General features: G+C 54.8%; 9 non-coding genes across 9 annotated transcripts; 4 read left to right on the forward strand and 5 right to left on the reverse strand.

The window, feature by feature from the left end:
* Positions 1–2212: 2212 nt before the first annotated feature.
* On the reverse strand, positions 2213–2285 carry TRNAV-AAC (transfer RNA valine (anticodon AAC)). Its single transcript has one exon. It is a non-coding gene; the product is annotated as a tRNA-Val (tRNA).
* A 1006-nt stretch (positions 2286–3291) lies between these two features.
* Positions 3292–3365, reverse strand: TRNAM-CAU (transfer RNA methionine (anticodon CAU)). The gene has a single exon. It is a non-coding gene; the product is annotated as a tRNA-Met (tRNA).
* Positions 3366–6976: 3611 nt separating this feature from the next.
* TRNAR-UCU (transfer RNA arginine (anticodon UCU)) lies at positions 6977–7081 on the forward strand. Its single transcript has 2 exons — positions 6977–7013; positions 7046–7081. It is a non-coding gene; the product is annotated as a tRNA-Arg (tRNA).
* Positions 7082–7857: 776 nt separating this feature from the next.
* TRNAT-UGU (transfer RNA threonine (anticodon UGU)) lies at positions 7858–7931 on the reverse strand. Its single transcript has one exon. It is a non-coding gene; the product is annotated as a tRNA-Thr (tRNA).
* A 2071-nt stretch (positions 7932–10002) lies between these two features.
* On the forward strand, positions 10003–10085 carry TRNAI-UAU (transfer RNA isoleucine (anticodon UAU)). The gene has a single exon. It is a non-coding gene; the product is annotated as a tRNA-Leu (tRNA).
* A 2261-nt stretch (positions 10086–12346) lies between these two features.
* On the reverse strand, positions 12347–12418 carry TRNAE-CUC (transfer RNA glutamic acid (anticodon CUC)). The gene has a single exon. It is a non-coding gene; the product is annotated as a tRNA-Glu (tRNA).
* Positions 12419–15726: 3308 nt separating this feature from the next.
* On the reverse strand, positions 15727–15798 carry TRNAQ-CUG (transfer RNA glutamine (anticodon CUG)). The gene has a single exon. It is a non-coding gene; the product is annotated as a tRNA-Gln (tRNA).
* A 2815-nt stretch (positions 15799–18613) lies between these two features.
* On the forward strand, positions 18614–18687 carry TRNAI-AAU (transfer RNA isoleucine (anticodon AAU)). Its single transcript has one exon. It is a non-coding gene; the product is annotated as a tRNA-Ile (tRNA).
* A 2174-nt stretch (positions 18688–20861) lies between these two features.
* On the forward strand, positions 20862–20933 carry TRNAE-CUC (transfer RNA glutamic acid (anticodon CUC)). The gene has a single exon. It is a non-coding gene; the product is annotated as a tRNA-Glu (tRNA).
* The last annotated feature ends 1081 nt before the right edge of the window (positions 20934–22014 follow it).

Raw genomic sequence — 22014 nt, forward strand, 5'->3', positions numbered from 1 at the left:
GCCGGGTGCCCAGTAATCCCAGACAGATGTGCACATCTGCATATGAGCAGCAGCTGTTGTGGGGCTCTAGAAATCTCCCCCTAGATCTAATTCCCCACGTGCCAGGCACCAGTCAAAGCCAGGGCTCCGGTGTCTCAAGCAGAACACTGCGGGGGGCGGATACGTGTCTATTTGAGGCAGGTTCCTCACTCCCATGTCCCAGACACGTACTATGGCACAAAGACCAATGGTCCCTGCATAAAGTGTGTCCCAGGGATAAGCGTTAGCCTGAGATCAAGCATCGCCCTGCAGAGGAGACACCCCTGGTATGGAGCCAACAAGCCCAGGAGCCACCCAGCTCAGGATCCCCAGGCACTGACACAGACTCCCTGGCACAGGAGAATCCCAAGTCTCTGTTCTGCCGGCCAGCGGTTTCCCTCTTCTGTTTCTTGTCAGCTCCCTGCAAAACACCTCACAACAGTAGGTGAGGGTGAGTGGGGATAAACCCAGCTGTGCTGTAGAGCGGCTGTTAGGTGGGGAAAGAGAGGGGTTCCCTTCAGCCTCCCTGAGCAACTCACACATGTAAGAAAACTGCCATTAGAGGTGTATGCATGGGTGGCAGAGTGGTCTAAGGTGCCAGAGTCAAGGATGTGTTTTTCCCTTAGTTGGGTTTTCTGGTCTCCCAATGGAGGCGTGGGTTCGAATCCCCCTCCTGACATGTCCTCTATTTTATATCTAGAGAGGTGACCTCATTTCCTCATCTCCCCTGACATTGTAGGAGCCCTTGCTCAGCATTTCTCTTAGGCTGCATCTACACAGCAGCGTTCCTTGGGAATAACAGCCATTATTCCGAAATAACAATGGGAGCGTCTACACAGCAATTCCATTATTCCGACTTCTGTAATGCTCCATCCAGACCAGTGGTCTGAGGAGCCAGGAGGTTTCCAGGATGCAGACAGACAAGCCCACAGGCAAAGACAAAGCCACTTCCTGCTTAGCTCAGCAGGGTCTCTGTGTGGCCCCCAGACCTTTTGTTTGCTGTTGCCAAGTCGCAGGGGCCCAGTTTCTACAACACTCACAGGCCCCACAGAAGGAGGCTGGTTTGATGCTTCACCCCATGGCCTAGCAATGAGCCCCCAAACTTGCCCTGTGCTCGGGGAGTCAGGTTTGACGTGTGAATTGTGTGGGGGCAGGTAACATCAGGCCTGAGTTTTCCTGGGGCCCCTGCTGTTTTCACAGCACAAATATTTTTCCCATCACCCCTTAGTCGTCCCTTTCCCAAGCTGGGAAGAAGTTCCATGAACTTGTGGGAGCTGCTGTTCCAAAGAAGAGGCATTTCCCGTGGAAAAGATGGCCAAGCCCAATCCCCTACACAGAGCCCCAGAAAATACCAATGGACACTGGGCACTTGTAAAGCTCCCTCTCGGGCAGTGCTACGGAATGGATCCGGCTGGCCATCGGGCTGACTAACCCAGCAACAGACGAGTCCCCGTGACACTTCTCAGCCCAAGTGCAGAGAGACTGTGGAGTCTCCCGCTCCCAGCCCAGTGGCAGAGGGGCAGCGCCCTGAGGAGGCGGGTCCCGAGGCAGCGGAGACCTTTGAAGGGAGCGGAGACGTAGAGCGGAGACGTAAGGTCAGATGGAAGGAGAACAAGTCACCTCTTTTCAGGTGAGATGTGGTGGGAAACTCCCAGATTGAGTGCAAGCTGAGCTCCAAGGGCTGGTTCCTGCCTGGTGGCTCCTAGTGGCTCCTTGCAGGGCCTGGCTTGAGAAGCGCCAAGTAGTTCCGTAGTTCCGTGTATGGCCAGGAGAAAGGGAGCATAAAGGGAGCATAAGGGATATGGATGAAGGAGCAGGGTGGGGAAGCAGGAACAAGGGAGGGTGTCAAAGGAAGCTGGGTAAGCTGGGGGGGAAGAAAGCCAGGGGAACAGGGTGGCTGGGCATTATGTCCACTTGCACCAAAGGCCACAGCCACACTGCCCTGAAGGTGCACAGCAGTGGCACTTCCAGGGTGGGCCCTGCACTGTGTGGCTGCAGTGACCTGGTCCCAGGCAAGGCACAGCTGAGAAGTCTCAGCCCCAGCCCTGCATCCTCCTATCTCAGCCTAACCTGCTGAGCTGTCTCCCACATGCTCCTGAAAGCCAGCACACAGGCCACCCCTCTCTACACCAGGAGGCAGGCCTTAGAACTGCCTTGTGGGTACCCAGGGGAACTGCAATAAGAGAAGACCCTGTGTTTCTACCTGGCTTTGAACCAGGGACCTTTTGCATGTTAGGCAAATGTGATAACCCCTACACCACAGAAACACACTCAATAGTGTTTTCTGCTGCACTTAAACTTGGGCAAATATTCGGTTGCTAACCCTTTGGCCAACAGAGATTGCTGCGGGGCAAAGGAATTCTCTGTTGTCAATTTTGTGCCCTCAGGAAGGGACCAAACTGAAGGAGGCCGGGCCCCCACCTGGGGACTTGAACCTAGACCCTGAGACCAAGGGGTTTATAAGCCAGAGAATCAAAGTTTGCTCCATTTCTCCCTCCCACAACCCTGCAGAACCTCAAAGGCAACTGCAGGCCCAGCGGCTGGGGGAGAGGTGCATGTTAGAGCCTCTGCCCACTGAGCTGTAGCCTTCTGTGCCCAGGGAGCCAGACACCACCAGGGTGGGAAGGCAGGAGGGAAATGGGGAATGGACGAACTTTGCGACACAATGGTGTTGTCTGGGACTGTACAGTAGAACAGTTTAGAGGTGGGTCTGAGTAGGGCACCGTGGCTTAGCTGGTTAAAGCACTTGCCAAATAAACAACAGCACCTGGGTTCAGTTACCATTGGTGCCTTGTTGCAGCTTTTGCTCACATTTACTTATGACCTTCTGGGACACAGAAGAGGTCTCCTCTGGCCACCCATGGAACTGCTGGCTCAGGAAAAGGCTGAGTGGGGAGACGTGTTGGGAAGAAGGAAACCACAAGTCCCAAGAGGTTTCTCCCCCACAAGTGAGAAGCTCCTGATGCCCACAGACCCTGACTCTCCATGGCTGCAGGAGCTGCAGAGGTTGCACCCTCAGGCTCTCTAGGCCCTGACTCCTTCACACATTCACAAATGTGTGTGGTGCTGACTCTCCTGTCCCAGTAATTGCAGTGAGAGCCCTGTTATTGCCAGTCACAGCAGCCCCTGCACTGGCTCCAGGCTTGTGGTTTCCTTCTTCCCAACATCCCTCCCCAGTCAGCCTTTCCTGAACCAGAAGTTCCATGGGTGGCCAGGGGAGGCCTCTTCTGTGTCCCAGAAGGACCTAGGAAAATGTGAGCAAAGGTTACAACAAGGCACCACTGGGACTTGAACCCAGGATCTCCTGTTTATGAGGCAGGTGCTTTAGCCAGCTAAGCCATGGTGCCCTCCTCCAAAGCCTCTTTAAAATGGCTCTTTATGTTTCCAGACAACACTTTTGACTCCCAAAGTGCAGCCGTTCCCCACTTCCCTCCAGCCATGGAGTCCAGGTGGTGTCTGGCTCCCTGGGCACAGAAAGCTACAGCTCCATGGGCAGGAGGCTTTGGCCTCCTTACCCATGGGATACCGTTGCAGGAAGGGCTGCTCAGCAGGGACGGGGTTCACCTGTCAAGGAAGGGAAGAGTATTTGGGTGCAGACTGGCTACCCTAGTGAGGAGGCTTTAAACTAGGTTTGATGGGGGCAGGTGACCAAAGCCCACAGGTAAGTGAACAACATGGACACCTGGGAGATGGGTTAGAAATGGGAGGGAGCAGGGGCTGTAACTGCAGAGATAAATGAGGGATGAGGGACCACTGGGAAGCAAAATCTAATCTGTGTCTTAGATGCTCATATAGACACATGGAAACGATGGGTAATGGGCAGGAAGAAGTTGGTATCACAGGGACTTGGTGGGATAATACACTTTATTGGAATTTTGGCACAGAAGGATACAGCTTGCTCGGGAAGGACTGGCAGGGAAAAGGGAGGAGTTTCCTTAGATATGAAACATGCGAAAACTTGGCCTGAGGCGGAGATGGACACAGGAGACAGACTTCTCAGGAGTCTTTGAGTGAGGTTAAAGGGGAGATGCCTGACGCTTTTTAAACAATTAATAAAATCATCCAAAGCGCAGCTGGTTTCACACACACTCAGCCTCACCCACAGCTGGGAGGCAGTTTGCAGGGAGCTGAAAAGAAACAGAAGAGGGGAAACTGGAGCCTGGCAGAACCAAGTCTTGGGATTCTTCTGTGTCCAGATGTGCTAAGCAGCTGGCAGCCAAGCTCCCAAGTGCTGGTCTGTTCCCACCCTCCCCAGGCAGGTGAATCCCCTCCAATGGGTGTTACAGGCTGGACTTCGCCTGCCTGATTTTAGCCAGGGAACTGCTCCCTGTGAGGCAAACATGACTCCCCCTGCCCTGCGGAAACCAGCCCATTGCCTTATGGGAAGAGGGAAGGAGCCCCTGGAAGCACTTAGCTCCTGGCTGGCTCTGCCTGTGGAAAAGAGGAAGTAGCAAATATCTATCCGTGGAGAATGTGGGTATCGATCCCACTGCCTCTTGCATGCAAAGCGAGCGCTCTACCACTTGAGTTAAATCCCCTGCCTGTGAAGAGTTGTCCTGCCCCACCCATCTTGTTCCAGAGCCCACAACATCCCTTCTGCTAAACCCACATATAAAACTTGGCAAACATCCAGAGAAATTGTAGTTCCCTTTACAAGACTCTGCACAGCTCAGTTCCAATCAGCCGGTCTTCCCTAGAGCCCGGAACATTGACCATGGCAGCGTCGCTCTTACGCCCAGTGTAGACACGGCCTGAGAGTGTCACAAACCAGCCCTGGACACATTCCTGGCTAGGACCAGTCACAGTCTGGGCTCAGTGAGGGTCCGTCCTGCCTGAGATGTACGTGACACAAAAGCCTCCTTTTCCCTGCCCAGTTCCCAGCACTGGCTGCAGACCCAGTGATATTTGGTGCATTGGCTGCTGTCCTTGCTGGCAGGGAGCTGTCCCGCACCCGCAGTTCATCCGCCTCCTGGAGACGCGGCAACTCTGTGAGGGGGAGAAGCCAGGGCATTTCCCTGCATGCGTAAAAACCATCACTGCCGGCCCGGCCTGGGCCAGTGCGCTGGCATCCCTCATGTCTGGAGCATCTGCCAGGGAAAAACTGAAACCGCATCATGAGATAAGGGGTCAGGGTCTCCCCCGGAAGGAGCTATAGGGGATGGGCTACCTCTACTTCTCCCCAGCAGCAAATACTGGACCAGGGGTCCCTCCCCTCCTCCCCAGGAGGAGCTATGGCACAAGGGGACCCTCCACCCCCCTGCAGGAGCCAGTGGGTGCCATGGGGGCTCACACAAACAGAGGCACAAACCCTCAATATCGGTGCCCAGGGCAAAAGTCGCTCTGCTCCTGGACCAGGAACAGTGACTAGCAGTGAGGCCCCTCCCTGGCAGCACCGTGTCAGACGGTTTCTTCTCGGCCTGGTGCCTCCTGAATGCTGGGAGGAGCTGCCTGATCCGAGGGGCTGCAGTTCCCTAGAGAGAGGGGCTGGCTACATCTACCCTGCAGACTTCTTGCTCAAGAACTGTTTTGTGCAAAAGGTCTTGCACAACAGTGTGTCCACACTCCCATGTGCTTTTGCACAGGAGAAGTGCTTTTCTGTAAGAGCGCCCATGGCAGTGTGGAGGTTCTCCTGCGCAGGAAAGCTCTGATGGGCATTTTAGCCATAGGGCTTTCTTGAGCAAGAAACCCCTCTTGGCTCTCCACACTGCCTCCTTGTGGATGAGTTATTGGGCAAGAGGGCTTATTCCTCGTGGGGAGAGGAATAACTCTTGTGCAAGAAGCCCTGTTTTCTGATGCTGTACTATAAATGTACACGTGCAAGAACGTACGTGCAGTGTAGACGCTGTGCAAGTTTTTGCGCAAGAACATCTGCTCCTGCACAAAAAGCCTGGAGTGTAGACGTAGCCCTGAACTGTAGACATAGTCTGAGAGAGACGAGGAAAGGAAGTGGCCAGAGCCTCCCCCCGCAGGCTGGTCCTCAACAGGACGGGCATGTCTACACAGCACCCTCACCTCGAAGTGAGCTGTGCAATATGAGCGGCTGCCTGGTCCCCCAGGGGAAGGTCTGTGGGGAGTTTCCAAGGCAACAACACAAAGTTTCATAATCTACACTCATGTGACTGTGATTTATTCCTCCACTAACAAGTGTGTCTGAAGGGATGAGAAATGCAGGGCCCAGGTGCAGGGAGCTGGGTCACATTCTCCTGCCTGAGTCTCAGTCCTGGCTGAAGCCTGGCTACAGAGAGAAGAGGCCAATGCAAACAGCCCCATGGCAGCGAGGGAGTCAGTACGTGGGTGCGTGGAGCAGGGAGCTGGGGGCAGAGCTGGGCTCTAACTCACTAGGGGTGTGTCCCATAGCTCAAGATAAGTGATGCAATTGGGTAGCTTATTTCAAGTCAATTTTGAAATAGCTTATTTTGTAATTTGACGCTTGCTACACAGCACTTAGTTCCAAATAAATCGCTATTCCGAAATGCCCCTCACTCCTCGCGCCGTGAGGTGTGCAGGGACGTCGGAATAGCGAGCCCGTTATGGTTTGAAATAAGGGGCTTGCTCTTAAGATGCGTCAGTGTGATATGAGCACCACGTCCCCTAAACCTCCGAGCTAGCCGGCCCACGGGTGTCAGTCCCACAAGTGGCCCTTTCAGAAAGGAGCCTCAGGCCGCCACAGAGACCTTGTGGGGTCTAGAAGAAGATGGGTGGAGCAGGGGATGTGTTCCCATGCAGGGGAGTTAGCTCAAATGGGAAACCCCTTACTTTATGTGCAAAAAGTAGTGGGATTGATGCCTATGTTCTTCAACTGCAGCTTTGTCCTGGTTCCTAGTTTTCACTGCTGGGGGCTCAGTGGCCCTCCTACCTGCTCTCCCAAAAGAGACAGACCTGGCTCCTCTTTCTTTTCCCCCAGCAATTGCCGTGCTGCAAAGCAGAGAGTGGAGATATCAACAGCAATAGTCCATCTGGCTCTGTGGTGCAATGGAAAGCATGTTGGACTTCTAAGCTGCACTGGTTAATGTGAGCCCAGCTAGACATTCAAAGGCTGGGGGTTCAAGTCCCACCAGAGTCACTTTAGCTGCTTCCTCATTTCCAGGGTGCAGCTTTTACAGACCAGTCAGTCCTTGGGCTGACATTGGGGTGGGCTGGCATCCAGGCAGTTCCCAACAGACCCCATTAAGGGTGGAGGGAAGGGCTAGGACTTGGGGGTTGGGAAGGGGGTTGTTCTGAGAGGCTGCAGGTGCCAATAGACCCTCCATGTCTCCTACCAGTGCTGTGCAACACGCAGGCTCGGCGCTTTGCTGGAAAAAAGCACCAGTCTAGGCGTGGATCTTTCGGAAAATAAAACCTTTTCCAAAAGATCCCTCTATCCTTATTTTAAGGGTTTATTTTCTGAAAGATCCGGTAAAGCTCCAAGCTGGAAAAAAGCGGAAGCCATTTTTATGCAAATGAAGCGAGGGGTATTTAAATCACTGCATCATTAGCAATTGCGATGTGTCTAATTTGCATCCCTTTTATGGAAAAGGGATGCAGTCTAGACACAGCCTTAGTGTAGATGTAGCCTCTGTGAGTTACCAGCAGTGGGGCCGTTATTGTCGGCATCTAACTAATTGCACCATTAGGCCATGTCTCCACTCAGGTGGAGATCACTGCTGCAATCCATTTTCCAGAGCTTGATTTAGCAAGTCTAGCTAAGCCTCACAAAATCAAACCCCTAGGGCACCTCCTGCTCTTTGCTATTATCCTACTCCCACTGTGAGGGCACCACCAAGCTCAGCTGAAGGTAAAACCAACTCCAGATACATGTTGAAGAATGGTGGGAAGAAAAGACCCATTGACCTGGCAACAAGGCACCACTGGGAGTTGAACCCAGGATCTCCTGCTTACTAGGCAGGCGCTTTAGCCAGCTAAGCCATGGTGCCCTCCTTGAAGCAACCTTAAAACTGTTCTACTTTATGGTGCCAGACACCCCCTTCCCATTCCAAAGTGCAGCCGTTCCCCATTCCCCTCCAGCTCTTGCCATGACTCAAGGCCTGCGCAGCCCAAGACATTTCATCAGCAGCTGGAACCTAAAACCTTTTTGTCAATTGTAGCACCAGGCCCCAAAGGGACAGACCCAAGGCAGCCGCCTGGTCCTAAGGCCGGGCCTGCAGCCAGGGGGAGGGAGAAGAATCTCTCCTTTCAGCTGGAGTTGAATCAGCCACCTAAGGGCACTTGCCGAGCACCCGCTACAGGCCTCTGCTCTGCCAGCTGAGCTATGGAAGGTGCCTGGGACAGGCTGCTTTGCCCAGTTTGCCCTTGGATGAGTGCCAGGGCAAGAGCCCCCCATGGGGACGGCCTCCCAGGGTCGGGGCAGAGGAACCCAGCAGCACAGGGGTGTCACAGGCGCTTCACCCACAGAAGGACCCTTGAGTGATCCAGGCAGAAACGCCGCGTCTCGCTCCCTGCAGCTCCCCTTGCTGCCCTGGCAGGCGCTGCCCCTTCTCCCACTGGCCTGGGCCTGGCATCCCTCCCCCGCCCGGCACCACAGAAAGCCCCTTGGCGTGAGCCTGGGCAAGCCAGAGGCCTCAGGCCTGTCCCCTCTGAGGGGCTTGTGCCTCGGCCTCCTCTGCCCTTGGTGCCGGCTCTCCCGGCTGCCCCCTGAGCGCTGCTGGCCAAAGGAGGCAGCAAGGCAGGAGAGGGGGGAGGAGCAAGTCCTGCTGAGTCTGGCAGCTCAGGCTCAAGCCTCCAGCCCCAGCAGAAAACTTTCAGCCGGGCCCGTGTGGCTCCCTCCTGCCCCCGCACACGCTCACCGGGGGAAACGTGCCCCATGTTCCATCCCCGCGCCAGGCCTGGGCGACGGGCTCAGCCCTCCAGCAGCCCACAGGGCCTGTGAGGGACGGACTGAGAGCAGGGCCCCACTGACTCCCCCCGTCTTGCCCCACTGGCCTGCGTGCGGCGCTGGCACGGGACAGGCAGGAACGGCAGCCGGGGAGAAAGTAGCTTGGACTGACGTGCGAGTCTCACTTGCTGATCAGCCTCCCGGGCCCTGGGCTCTGGGGCCAGCCCCCCTGTGGGTCAGAGCCCCTTGGCCACAATGCTACTCCAGGGGGCCTGGTTCCAGGGACTCCTAATCCCAGGACCTGGCGGGCTGGAGGCCTTTGCCCTGGAGTCTCAGAGCTCCCCCAGTGTCGGCTGCCAGGAGGGGGAAAGCTTCTCCTCAGGAACCTTTCCCAGGGCAGTGCCCCCAGCCCAGTCCCTGCCCATTGTGGGGGCAGATAAGAGAGACCCCCCCTTCTCCAGAGAGCAGCCGCCCCGGGGCTGTAGGAGGAGAATCTGGCCCAGGGCTGTTCCCAGCAGAGGGGGTTTGATCCCAGCCTGGGTCCAGGGAAACTGCTCCCAGCACGTGCAAGGTTGGGGGAGCGAGCAGATCAGTGTTTGCAGATATCTACACTTATTTGCATAATGTGTATGCAGATATGCAGGGCTCGGCAATTAGGGCAATCTGCCCGTGGTGAGTAGACTTTAGCCCGGTGCGGCGCTCAGTGCAGTCTGTGCATGCGCAGTGTGCGATTCTGCGCGGCTGGTGAGCGGGGTTCGCAGCCCCTTGGCAAGCCCTGCAGACATGGAACTGTAATGCTACTGGTCTGGCAAAAGTTTGTGAATGGGTTTGGCTGTCCATGCTGTAAAAACAAAGGCTGGAAATATTGGCTTGATCCATAGGGGGCTGGCCCAATGCAGGTTGGGGAAAATACTGGGTGAAAGTCTGTGTGTGTGGGAGGGGGGGTATTTTTCCCATCAGGACTTTGTCCCTCGAAATCCCCGCAGATGTTGGGTTTTGCCTTGTTTGGTTTCCCTTTTCCCTGCTTCCCTCCTCACTGGCAAGGAGGGGGCAGCTCTCTCAGCCTTGCAGTGGGAAGCACGGACACAGAGATGGGATGGGCAGATGCTCTGAGAGGCAGTCCCTGGGCTGTTTGGAGAGAGAACTTTCACCCTTCTGCATTGCTTCACGCCACCAGGATGGCCGAGTGGTTAAGGCGTTGGACTTAAAATCCAATAGACATTTGTCTGTGTGGGTTTGAACCTGGCTCCTGGTAACTCCCTGATTTGGAGAAACATTGAGGCAGGTGGTGCTTTGTCCTCCTGTGAGGAAGGGGACTGGACTTTAGCTCTGAAGGTCCCTTTGGCTATGTTTGCAGTGGCAGCTTCTTGTGCGAGAAACGTTCACCCTGCCATGTGTGAGCTGTGCTTCTGAGCAAGAGCATCCATGGCAGTGTGGACACTCTCTAGTGCAAGAAACCCCTGTCCCGTGTCCACACTGCCCTCTTACGCAAGCGCTCTTGTGCAAAAGGACTTACACCTGGTAGAAAAGAGCAGAGCTGTTGTGCAAGAAGCCCTCTCCTACCACACTTTCCAGTAAACCTTCTTGCGCAATAACCTGTCAGCGTAGACACAGCCCACCAGTGTAGACACAGCCTTCCAGTTCTAGTCCCAGTTCTGATTGGCTGAGCCGGGACCAGTCAGAGGGAGGAGACTCGGGACTTTGTTGTTTTCCTGAAGTCCCAGCAAATGAGCCAGAACCAATCGTCTGCTCGGGGAATTGTTCTGCTTCTTGCCAGTGGTTGTCTCTGAGCAGCTCCTGAGTCTCTCTGTGTCCCGGTGCTTCTAACCCACTGGCTGAGCCATCCCTAGGCTGGGCTGTGGGGCTGTAGCTCCTTTGACACACTTTATTCTGGTCCGTCAGGGTGTGAAACTCCAGACTGAGGGCAGTTTTAGCATCAGGCTTCTGGGGCCTGTTCTTCAATCCTCCCCCCCACTAAGTCACCCACCCCCAGTCTCTTCCAGCACAGCCTGCCCCCCCCCCCCCACAGGGCTTCCACAGAGGCCTCTGTCCCAGGGGGAATGGGGAACCCTTGCCCCTGGCACCCACCCACCCTGCTGCTGCTCCCACCAGAGCAGAGGATTCACCCTGCACAAGTAAGTGCCTCTGTCCCCCCTGACCCCGGCTGCTGGGTTCCCTCCTGTTTAGCTGCCTGGTCCCAGGTAAGGTCACATGAGACTGCTCATATCACCCCCTCAGCACGGAGCCCTGGGCAGCCGCCCTGCTCGCTCAGGTCTCAGGCTGGCAGGGCCTGCAGGGATACTGGGTTTGAATGACAAGGTGTTGGAGCAGTTATTAAAAGGCTTCTTCTTTGGCAGGGGCATTGTGCTTGTGGATTGGCTATTTCTTGGTTGACTGGTGCTTGCATATGCAGCTGGGCTTTAGCAAAGCAGAACGATGTGAGTCGTGAGTAACCCAGTGCCTCTGGAAATGGGACTGGAGTAAAAAGTACAATATTGTCTAAAAAAAATAAAATAACTTGAATAAAAATCAAAGTGTGACAAAAATAAATGACTTGAGTAAAGTAGAAATACCCAAAAAAGGTCGTGAGTAGTGTAATCAAGTATTTCTACTTAGTTACTTTCCACCTCTGCCTGGCAGGCAGGGGTTCTTGGCCCCTTGCTGGTCTGCGGACTGGCAGTTTGTTACCACTGACTTAGGGTACGTCTAGACTACATGCCTCTGGCGACAGAGGCATGTAGATTAGGCTACCCGACAGAGTAAAATGAAGCGGCGATTTAAATAATCGCCGCTTCATTTAAATTTACATGGCTGCCGCGTTGAGCCGACAAACAGCTGATCAGCTGTTTGTCGGCTCAGCGCGATAGTCTGGACGCTCCCCTGCCGACATCAAAGGGAGTTGTCGACAACCCAGGTCCTTTTGTCCTTCCCTGTCTCACCCCAGCGCTGAGCAACACTCAGTGTCGGTCTGAGCATCCGTCCTGCTCTGGGACGTGTCTCTGTGGCAGGAACCTGCCCGGGCGGCTCTCGCAGTGAGGCCCCTCCCTGGCAGCACCGAGCAGTGAGAGCTGAGTGAAGGGGGAGGCAGGAGCAGGGGGAGAAGGCTCCATGACTGTGTGAGAGGGAGGCTCTGCCCTGGCCAGTGGGGAATCGTTGCCTCTCCGAGGGGCCCAGGCCTGGTGGGTCATTTCCCCAGGTTACTGAGTGGGGACTGGAGCCAGGTCTGTGTTGTCTCCTTCAGCAACCAAACTGAACCAATGGATCTTGTGCCGACCTGACACTGCGCTGGGCTAGTGCTGTGTGCGCCACAGAGCTTCCTGCAGGGCTGCCCACATGGGAGAGGAAAGGGGCAGTTAGAGTCACCCCGCTCTGCCCCTTCTGAAAATGGCAAGTGCTGTCTTAGCCGTTAGGGAGAGGTGGGAAGGATCCTGAAGTAATCTCTTGGGTCTCAGCTGCTGTAACATGTGATAGTGAGAAAAATGGCCAGGCAGTTGTCATGTGAAAATTGAGGCCACCTTCCCTGACTGGGAATCAAACCCAGGCCACAGCAGTGAGAGTGCTGGATCCTAACCACTAGACCACCAGGAACACATGAAACATGCTTCTTTGCTCACCTACACTAGTCTTTCGCCAGCCATTTTCTGTCCACTTCAGGATGGGGGGACCATTGTCTCTTGTCCAGAAGGACAAGAACAGCCAAACAGAACATCAAAGCAGCCAGACTGGGCCATGCCAGTTGCCCAACTAGCCCAGGATCCTGTCTCAGGACAGCAGCCAATTTCAGTCCTCAGGACAGACAGTTATTAAGTGATCCTCCCCATCTCCCATTCCCAGCTTCTGGAATACACTAGCTAGGGACACCTGCCCTGTCCATCCCAGTTAAATGCCATTGATTGACTTTTCCTGCATTAAATTATCCAGTTTTGTTTTGGGCCTTCTTGCAGATTTCACTTTTGCAACATCCTCTGGCAAGGAGTTCCACTGGGTGCAAAAATGCTTCCTTTTGGTTTATTTTTAACTTGATTACTTATCAGTTTCATTCTGTCACCCTGGTTCTTTAGTAGGAGGAAAAATAATTTCTGCACCCCTGTCATCATCACATAAATCTCTGTCCCGTCACCCCTTGCTTGTCCCTTTCCCAAGCTGAGAAGAAGAAGTTCCATGAGCTCCTGGGAGCTGCTTTCAAAAGAAGAGGCATTTCCAGGGGAGAAGATGCCAAGCCCAATCCCCTACACAGAGCCCCAGGAAATACCAATGGACATTGGGAAAGCTCCCTCTCGGGCACAAAGGCAGCACTTTTCCAATGGAGCTAATTCTGCCCCACCTGCCCCCTGCCTCCAGTGTTCCTGGCACTGCCTGGCCCAGGAGGGCTGGTGTCCAGCCTCAGTGTGGCTGGCTTTTGGGGAGAGCAACTAGGAAGTGGGGGAGGGGGGCTAGGGCAGCCAGCTGTGTTAAGTTTGGCCTTCTTGGAGGCTCTTCCCTTCTCCACAGAGACGTCTGTCTTCTAGGTCAGTTAGTCGTGGGAAAGGAGAAGGCTCCGAAAAGGCCACAAGGGCAACTCTCAGGAAGGAGACTCCCTGCAGCAAAGCCTTGGGCGGGGAGGGCAGCGGCAGGGTGTGGTCTCTTTGATGACCCCTGCCCTGCAGCCTGTCCCACCTGGTCATTGTCATGGACTCTCTGTGAGGTCATCACCTCCCAATCTCCTTTAGCCAATAAGATGTGGTGCTGCAAAAGCCCCTTGTGATGTCACTGCCACACCCACCCCTGCCCTCCAGGGCTAATGTCCTGCCCCAGGCAGCCCCTTTGCCTGGCTGAGCTGCTCCCAGGGGTGAAAGTGACACATTTCTTACAGGGGCTGTTCTATTGGGCACCACCCTTTGGGGGGGGGAGGAGGATCAAGGCAGGAAGTCAGGGGAGGGGTTGTGATAGGACCGTACCTGTAAGAAATTAAAAGGTGGAGTGTGGGCGGCTCAGGGCAGGGATTTGGGGAGTGTGTGAGAGTGGGGGGGAGGGGCTCAGGGCAGGGGTGAGGATGTGGAAGGGTAGAGAAGTCAGGGCACACGCAGCCTTTGTTACTCACCTGGCTTGGCTGGCAGCTGACACTCTGTTCCTTGCTTCCCTTCTGCTGCTTCATCTCTTAGGGTGCCCTCCGCCTGCCCCGTGCTGAGAGCCAGGCCCAAGCAGGAAAGAGGCAGGTGGGCCCTCTTGGCGTCAGGGTCCCACCACCCATCTTCCCACCATCAGCAGCCACAGCCCCTGTCAGTCACTGGGTCAGCCCAGGAAGGGAGGCAAGAAATGGGGCCAAGTAGTGAGTCAGGCTGTGAGGGGCAGGCAAAGCTCATCTTGCCTTGCAGGGCCACCAGCAACAGCAAGTGTCTTGTGCGCTGCTGTGGAGTAAAGTATCCCTGAGAGAGAACCCTGCCCCCAGGGCTACGTCTAGACTGGCCCCAAATTCCAGAAAAGGGATGCAAATCAGGTAAGTCAGCATAGGGAAATCCGCGGGGGATTTAAATATCCCCCGCGGATTTAAATAAACATGTCCGCCGCTTTTTTTCCAGCTTGGAGAAAAGCCGGAAAAAAGCGTCTAGATTGGCCTGATCCTCCGGAATAAAGCCCTTTTCCGGAGGCTCTCTAGGAATAAGAGATCCTCCGGAAAAGGGCTTTATTACGGTGGATCGGGCCAGTCTAGACGTTTTCCGGCTTTTCCCCAAGCCGGAAAAAATAGGTGAAGCAACAGAAGCTGACAGAGGACAATCAGCGGGCGGAGGGTTATTTTTTCTCCTCCCTGGGCTGATGTGGCTAGAACTGAGGAGAAGAAAATCCTCTTCCCTTCTCCTCAGAAGATGGAAATTGCAGTTGGTTCTCTCTCTGGTTCTACTACAGCTGGACCCCAGGACTAGACTTTTCTTTCTAAAACCCTGGTGAAAACTGAGAGCCAATTGCTTGCAGGCTGAGAATGTGAGTTAAAGAAAGTTATCACCCAGCATGGGGCTTGAACCCATGACCCTGAAATTAAGAGTCTCATGTTTTACCCACTGAGCTAGCCAGGCTGTGTGCAAAAAGTTTCCTAATATCCCATCCCAGCATAACAGGAGCCAAGTGTTCTCCACTGCCTGACTCAAGGCTCTTTCTTGACCCTCATGTGGGGTTCTGGTCTGTGGAGAGGTTTGAACTCGAACCCCACTCCCGAAACACCCACTTCTTTCCCCACAAGGAACGGCCCCATTTCCATCTCTCCAGGGACAGGAGAAGGGCTCTGGCCTGTTCTCTGCAAAATGCTCAGCCTGTTTCATTTTCTGCAGGAATGAGTGGGATCCATGCGCCCTGTTCCCCAGTGAGAGATATGTGTCCTCTTCCCCCCTTCCCACAGACACAGCAGGCCAGGGGGTTGTGCACCTGCAGTGGCCCCTTCCTACTTGACCTCCCACAAAGCTGGGGTGAAAAGCTGCTAGACCCCAGCCCTCCTGGGCCAAGCCATGGCAGAGGTAGCAGGATTCACTCCCATATTCTCCTGCCCGTGCCCTGGTGCTGAGGGGCCGGCCCCTTTCCTGCTGCCCCAACTCTTATTCCCACAATGCACTTTGTGCAGGGGCCATTGGTCTTTGTGCCAAGGTGCGTGGCTGGGAGCCAGGACTCACGATCCTTCCGCCAAATTCCCCCCTCTGACCCGCTCACACTGTCTGGCTGCCTCCAGCACGGGCTGAGCTCAGGGGTCAGGTGGGTGACCTGCCCTGCAGCTGTGATGGCATCAGGCCCTTCCCACCAGCCTGCTCTGTCTGGAGATGGAGCTTCAGTGGCCTCAGACACCCAGCAAGAGGAACAAAACTCTCTCTACTGAACCTCAGTGCATAGAAGTTGAAGCACCTAAACCTTGTAACAAGCAGCTGAGGCCCAGCAGGTCCCACTGAGATTTGAACTCAGATTGCAGGATTCAGAGTCCTGAGTGCTGCCCCTTACACCATAGGACCTGTGGTGTGAAAGTGCAGTGGGCACCTCTGACTCTCAGCTCTCAGGCTGGCCTCTGCTCTCCTGGCTCCCTCCAGCTGCTTCATCTCCCAGGACTCCCTGTAAGAAATGTGTCACTTTCACCCCTGGGAGCAGCTCAGCCAGGCAAAGGGGCTGCCTGGGGCAGGACATTAGCCCTGGCGGGCAGGGGTGGGTGTGGCAGTGACATCACAAGGGCCTTTTGCAGCCCCTCAGCTTATTGGCTAAAGGAGGTTAGGAGGTGATGACCTCACAGAGAGTCCATGACAGTGGCCAGCTGGGACAGGCTGCAGGGCAGGGGCCATCTCAGAGCTCCCCCCCCTCCCCCCCCCCCATGGCTTTGCTGCAGGGAGTCTCCTTGAGAATTGCCCTTGAGGCCTTTTCGGAGCCTTCTTCTTTCCCACGACTAACTGACCTAGCTGACAGACGTCGCTATGGAGAAGGGAAGAGCCTCCAAGAAGGCCTCTGTAAATGCAGCAGGGGAATTAGCTCAAGTGGTAGAGCGCTTGCTTAGCATGCGAGGGGCAGTGGGATTAATGCCCACATTCTCCAACTGCAGCTCAGCTCTTATCCCTTATTTTCACTGTCAGGGGCTCAGTGGCCCCCTCCCTCTTCCTACTTGCTCTCCCAAAAGAGACAGACCTGGCTCCCCTTTCTTTGCCACCAGCAATTGCCGTGCTGCAAAGCAGACAGTGGAGATATCAGGCTCTGTGGTGCAACGGAAAGCATGTTGGACTTTTAAGCTGCAACAAAATACAGGACTGTGTAGCACTTTACAAGATGGTTTATTAGATGATGAGCTTTCGTGGGCCAGACCCACTTCCTCAGATCAAATAGTGGAAGAAAATTGTCACAACCATATATAGCGAAGGATACACTTAAAAAAACCAAACACATATGAAAAGGACAAATCAAATTTCAGAACAGAACGGGGATGGGGAGGGAAGGTAAATGTCTGTGAGCTAATGATATTAGAGGTGATAATTGGGGAAGCTATCTTTGTAATGGGTAAGATAACTAGAGTTTTTGTTAGGACCCCGCCGTAAAGTGTCGAATTTTAGCATGAATAACAGTTCAGAGGATTCCCTTGAAAGTGCAGTTTTAAAAGGCTTTTGAAGCAGGATGCAGGTAATTAAGTCATTGAGATAATGTCCTTTCTGAGTTAAAATGGCAAGAAACTGGTTTTTTTCTGTATTTTGTTTCAGCTACCCTAGACTAACATGGCTACTTTTCTATCACTATTTTAAGCTGCAGTGATTCATGTGAGCCCAGCTAGACATTCAAAGTTTGTGGGTTCAAGTCCCACGAGTGTCACTTTATCTGCTTTCTCATTTTGAGGGTGCAGCTTTTACAGAACAGGCAATCCTTAGGGTGAAACTGGGGTGGGCTCGAGTCCAGACAGTTCCCAGAAGACCCCAGTGAGGATGGAGGGAAGGGCTGGTTCTTGCGGTTGGGGCTGGGAGTTGTTCTGAAAGGCTTCAGGTGCCGTTAGATCATTTTATCCCTCCCTGTCTCCTACCAGTGCTGAGCAACACTCAGGCTATGTCTGCCCTACACTGCTCTTCTGGGAAAAGCTACGCAAATTTCAAAACCCAATTTGTGCAGCTTTTTCTTCTGCTTTTTTTTTGGGGGGGGGGGGGGGAGAGGCTTTTCCGACATTTGGCCTGTTACACTGGGCAAGTCACACAAGGGAGGCAGCAGGCAGAGCCAGCCCAATGCACCAGCCTCCCAGGGAAGGGGAGGCCAAGGCACAAGCAGCTGCCTGGCCTAATTTATCTGGCTTCCCCAGGTTGGCACCCAGGGGCATTATCAGCTGAAGTTACGCCCCCCCCCGCCCCCCCGTCACATGAGCGTTGAGAAAATGGTGATCGGGGCTTTTTTGCAGAAAAGCGCATCTAGATTGGCCATGGACGCTTTTCCACAAAAAGTGCTTTTGCGGAAAAGTGTCCTGCCAATCTAGACACTCTTTTCTGAAAATGCTTTTAACGGAAAACTTTTCTGTTAAAAGCATTTCCGGAAAAACATGCCAGTCTAGATGTAGCCATGGTGTAAGAGGCAGCACTCAGAACTCTGAATCATGTGATCCGAGTTCAAATTACTGTGGGACTTGCTGGGGTTGGGCTGGTTGCTGCAAAACCCTCCAACTTTATGAGCTTTGGGCTCCTTATCTGCAGGCTCCCCAGAGAGAGAGTTCTGTGCCTCCTGCTGGGTGTCTGATGCCCCCTGGAGCTCAGTCTGATGCTATGGTCTGCCTGGCTGAGATGGGCTGGGCCCTAAAACGTAACCTGCCTGGAGCTTGCTGCTTACCCTTGTGGTCTCTTTTGTGGTCCCCAGGAGCTGCCAGGCTCTGACTCTTGCCCTCCTGGTGCTAGCAGGTGCCCCCCCCCCCCCAAACAATCTTTTAAATGGGTCTTTCTGGTCCCTCTCAGGGTGTTTTTCTCCTCGGCAACAGCGCACAAGAGAGAAGCTGTTGCCAGTGGCCCTGCAAGACAAGATGAGCTTTGCCTGCCCCCCTCAGCCTGACTCGCTACTTGGCCCCATTCCTGCCTCTCTTCCCAGTGGCTGAAAGGGGCTGCGGCTGCTGCCGACAGGGAAGAAGCTGGGAGGCAAGGTGCTGGCAGCAGGAGATTCCAGCTGCTTCTTTGCCCTGGGTCTCAGTGCGCCATGCCGGCCACCAGCCACCTTGACCAACCCTCAAAGCATCTGGACTAGTGAGCCCACATCACAGTGAGTTGCAAGTGGCCCTGTCAGAGAAGAGGCGCCTTTCTGAAAGGGCCATTTGTGAACTCAGCTTCTGAAGGCCAGCTAGCTCAGTTGGTTAGAGCATGGTGCTAATAACACCAAGGTCATGGGTTCAAGCCCCATGTTGGCCACGTGTTTGTTCCCTGTAGTGACTACTCTCCCCCCCAGACACACACTTTAGCTGCCTGCTATGGACAGGGAAGCAGAAACAGGCAAAAGGCTGAGAGCTTTGCAGGCCTGAGGCCAGAGAACTGGTAGGAGGAGGATCCAGTCTGCACAGACCCAGTGGCTAAAAGGGTCTGGCCAGCTTTCCCCTAATGGCAGGGAAAACTCTCCTCTTCCCTCCATTGTCCCCAGTGGGGTGACCTGATCCCAAATTCCTGCTGCTGCAGTGGCTGGCCCATGGCTCCTCCAGCCCAAGCCACAGAGGGAGGCTCCATATGTCCAGGTGATGGGACCATGTGCCCAGCCCACAGAGCTGCTGCCAACCACCTGGTCACCTGCTTCAGTGGCCCAGCAGCCCCTCCCCCAAACCTGCTCCTGCTCAAGGCCCCCCTGAACCCACCCAGGCTCCTGCTCCTCTGACTCTGCACTATCCAGCCCACATCTCAGTGAGTCGCCCGTGGCCCCATCAGAGACGAGCTCGTGGCAGCGGCAGAGACGTCCCTGCAGCTGCCTGTGGGGTCTTTCCCAAAGGGCCCCTCGTGGGCTGCTGGCTCAGCTGTTTAGAGCTTGATGCTGATAACGCCCAGGTCGTGGGTGCAAGCCCCATGCTGGCCACAGGGGGGTCTGGTTTGGTGACTGGCCTTTGTGTAGCTGCCTGCTATGGACAGGGAAGGAGAAAGAAGCCCTGGGTGGTGAAGCAGCGGGAGGGAAGCAAGGAGCAGAGTGTCAGCTGCCAGCCGAGAGTCACAGGTGCCCTCTGCCTCCTGGGACCGCCCCTCCCTGAGCCGCCAGCCCCCTGTCTCTCACCGTGCGCCCCTTGGGGAGTCCACTCGCTCTGGGCTCCGGGGGCCTCCCGCTCCCACAGGGAATGACACAGCCCTGTGCCCTAGCCCAGAGCCACTCCCAGCCCGTGTGAAACAGGAGGGTTCATTGAGCGTCTGACACAGCACAGGGACCCAGGCAGGCAGCAGGGGCTGCGGGTGAGGAGTGAGGGCACCAGAGGGGGCAGGGAAACAAGTAGCACCAAGACTCTTGCCACCAGGGTCTGGCCACCCGACTCCCTGCCCAGGCTGCTGGGCCCCCGACCACTTCAGCTGCCAGGTCAGCCCGGGAGCTAAGGCAGGAATGGGGGGAAGGAGCCAGTCAAACTGCAGGTGGCAGGAAACACCAGTCGCGCCTTCCTGGGCCGGGCACGACGGCATCATGTTAGTGACACGGCTGCCAGACATCCCGGACAGTTAATAACCAGCTAGAGGGGTTTATGGGGAGCTCAGTGTGGGGAGCCTAAGATGAAATATTTAAAGGTCCCTGGTTCAATCCCAGGCTTTGGCATGTCTCTCGGTGCAGCAGGGCCCTCTCTGGTCCCCTTGCTGTGCTAGTGCCCTGTGACATCCCCTCATCTATCTTAGCCACAGCCCAGCACTGGAAACTCCCGTCCATCTGATTAACCCCCTTCACTTCCAACCCTCCCTCAGAGTCCTTGCTTTCTTGGCTAAAGTCCCCTCCCTTGTGCGTGTGGCTGGCAGTGGTTACTAGATGGATCCATTTACATGTAGCTTCACTGAAACCCCCCTTGTTGGCCTGCGCCTAGGTCAGTCCGTGTCACTGGCTCAGGGGTTTCTCCCCCCAGCACGCTGCAGAGAAAGCCCTTGTGTGTGAAAGGGCCTCAGGGAGCCCAGAAACCAAGTTAAAAATAAACCAAAAGGAAGCATTTTTGCGCCCAGTGGAACTCCTTGCCAGAGGATGTTGGGAAGGTGAAATCTACAAGAAGGTCCAAAACAGAACTGGAATATTTAATGCAGGAAAGGTCAATCAATGGCATTGAACCAGGATGGACAGGGCAGGTGTCCCTAGCTGGTGTATTCTAGAAGCTGGAAATGGGCAACAGGAGGGATCACTTAATAACTGTCTGTCCTGAGGATTCCCTCAGGACAATGAAATCGGCTGCTGTCCTGAGACAGGATCCTGGGCTAATTGGACAACTCACATGACTCAGTCTGTCTGCTTTGATGTTCTGTTTGGTTTCTGTTCTTGTCCCCTCTGGGCAAGGGAGAATGGACCTGCCACCCCCACCCTGAAGTGGACAGAAAATGGCCTGTGAAGGGCTAGTGTAGGTGAGCAAAGAGGCTTGTTTTACATGTCCCTGGTGGTCTAGTGGTTAGGATCCAGCACTCTCACTGCTGTGGCCTGGGTTCGATTCCCAGTCAGGGAAACCAGCCTGCAGTTTCACGTGACAACTGCCTTGTCTCTTTTCTCACCTATGTGACAGCAGCTGTGACCCAAGAGGTTACATCAGGCTCCTTCCCACCTCCCTGGCACTGCTAAGACAGCACTTGCCATTTTCAGAAGGGGTGGAGCTGGGTGACTCAAACTGCCCCTCCCCTCTCCCATGCAGGCAGCCCTGCAGGAAGCTCTGTGGCACACACAGCACTAGCCCAGCGCAGTGTCAGGTCAGCACAAGATCCATTGGTTCAGTTTGGTTGTTGAAGGAGACAACCCAGAACTGGCTCCAGCCCCCACTCAGTAACCTGGGGAAATGACCCACCAGGCCTGGGCCCCTCGGAGAGGCAACAATTCCCCTGAGTGAAACCTGAGCTAGATCCATCCATGTCTCAGCAAAAGGAAGAAAGTTGGGTTCTTTTCATGTGTCTTCTTTGTTCCAGAGTCTCTAGGGATGTGGCACCGAAACCTTTTGTGCTGGCCGTAATGTTTTCCTTTATTTAAAATGAAGTTTGATCAACTAACATGAGACAGTTCAAACGCTTAATCATTTCATGATTTAAATTAAACTTTTCTCCCCAGCTGCAGCCCTAGCAAAATGGCTGGGGTGTGATTATGTCATTAGTGGTGAGTGTCCATTAGTAACCAAGAGTCCATTGAAAGCTTTGGGGAGGGCAGGGGCTAAGCAAAGGGGCGGGCTCTTGGGGAAGGGACGGGATAGGTCCTGGCTTGCCCTGACATTTAAAAGGTGATCTTAGGGCCTAGCAATGTGCCCCCTGAGCAGCCTCTGATGTTCCCTGCTTGAGCCCCAGAACCAGCCCTGAGTGACGGGGGCAGGGAGAGCAGCTCACACATGCCAAGGGGCTGGCCAGGGGCAGGAGTGACATCACAAGGGCCTTGTGCAGCACCTCAGCTCATTGGCTGGGAGGCAGTGACCTCACAGAGGATCCATGGCAACAGCCAGGTGGGACAGGCTGCAGGGCTGGGGCATCTCAGAGACCCCCATGGCCTGGCTGCCTGGAATCTCCTTTGTGAGGTTTCCCCTTGAGGGCAGAAGGGATTGAGGATCCCAG

The sequence above is a fragment of the Pelodiscus sinensis genome, chromosome 19 (genome assembly GCF_052426305.1).
Source record: "Pelodiscus sinensis isolate ZL-2025 chromosome 19, ASM5242630v1, whole genome shotgun sequence".
NCBI classification, from domain to species: domain Eukaryota; kingdom Metazoa; phylum Chordata; order Testudines; family Trionychidae; genus Pelodiscus; species Pelodiscus sinensis.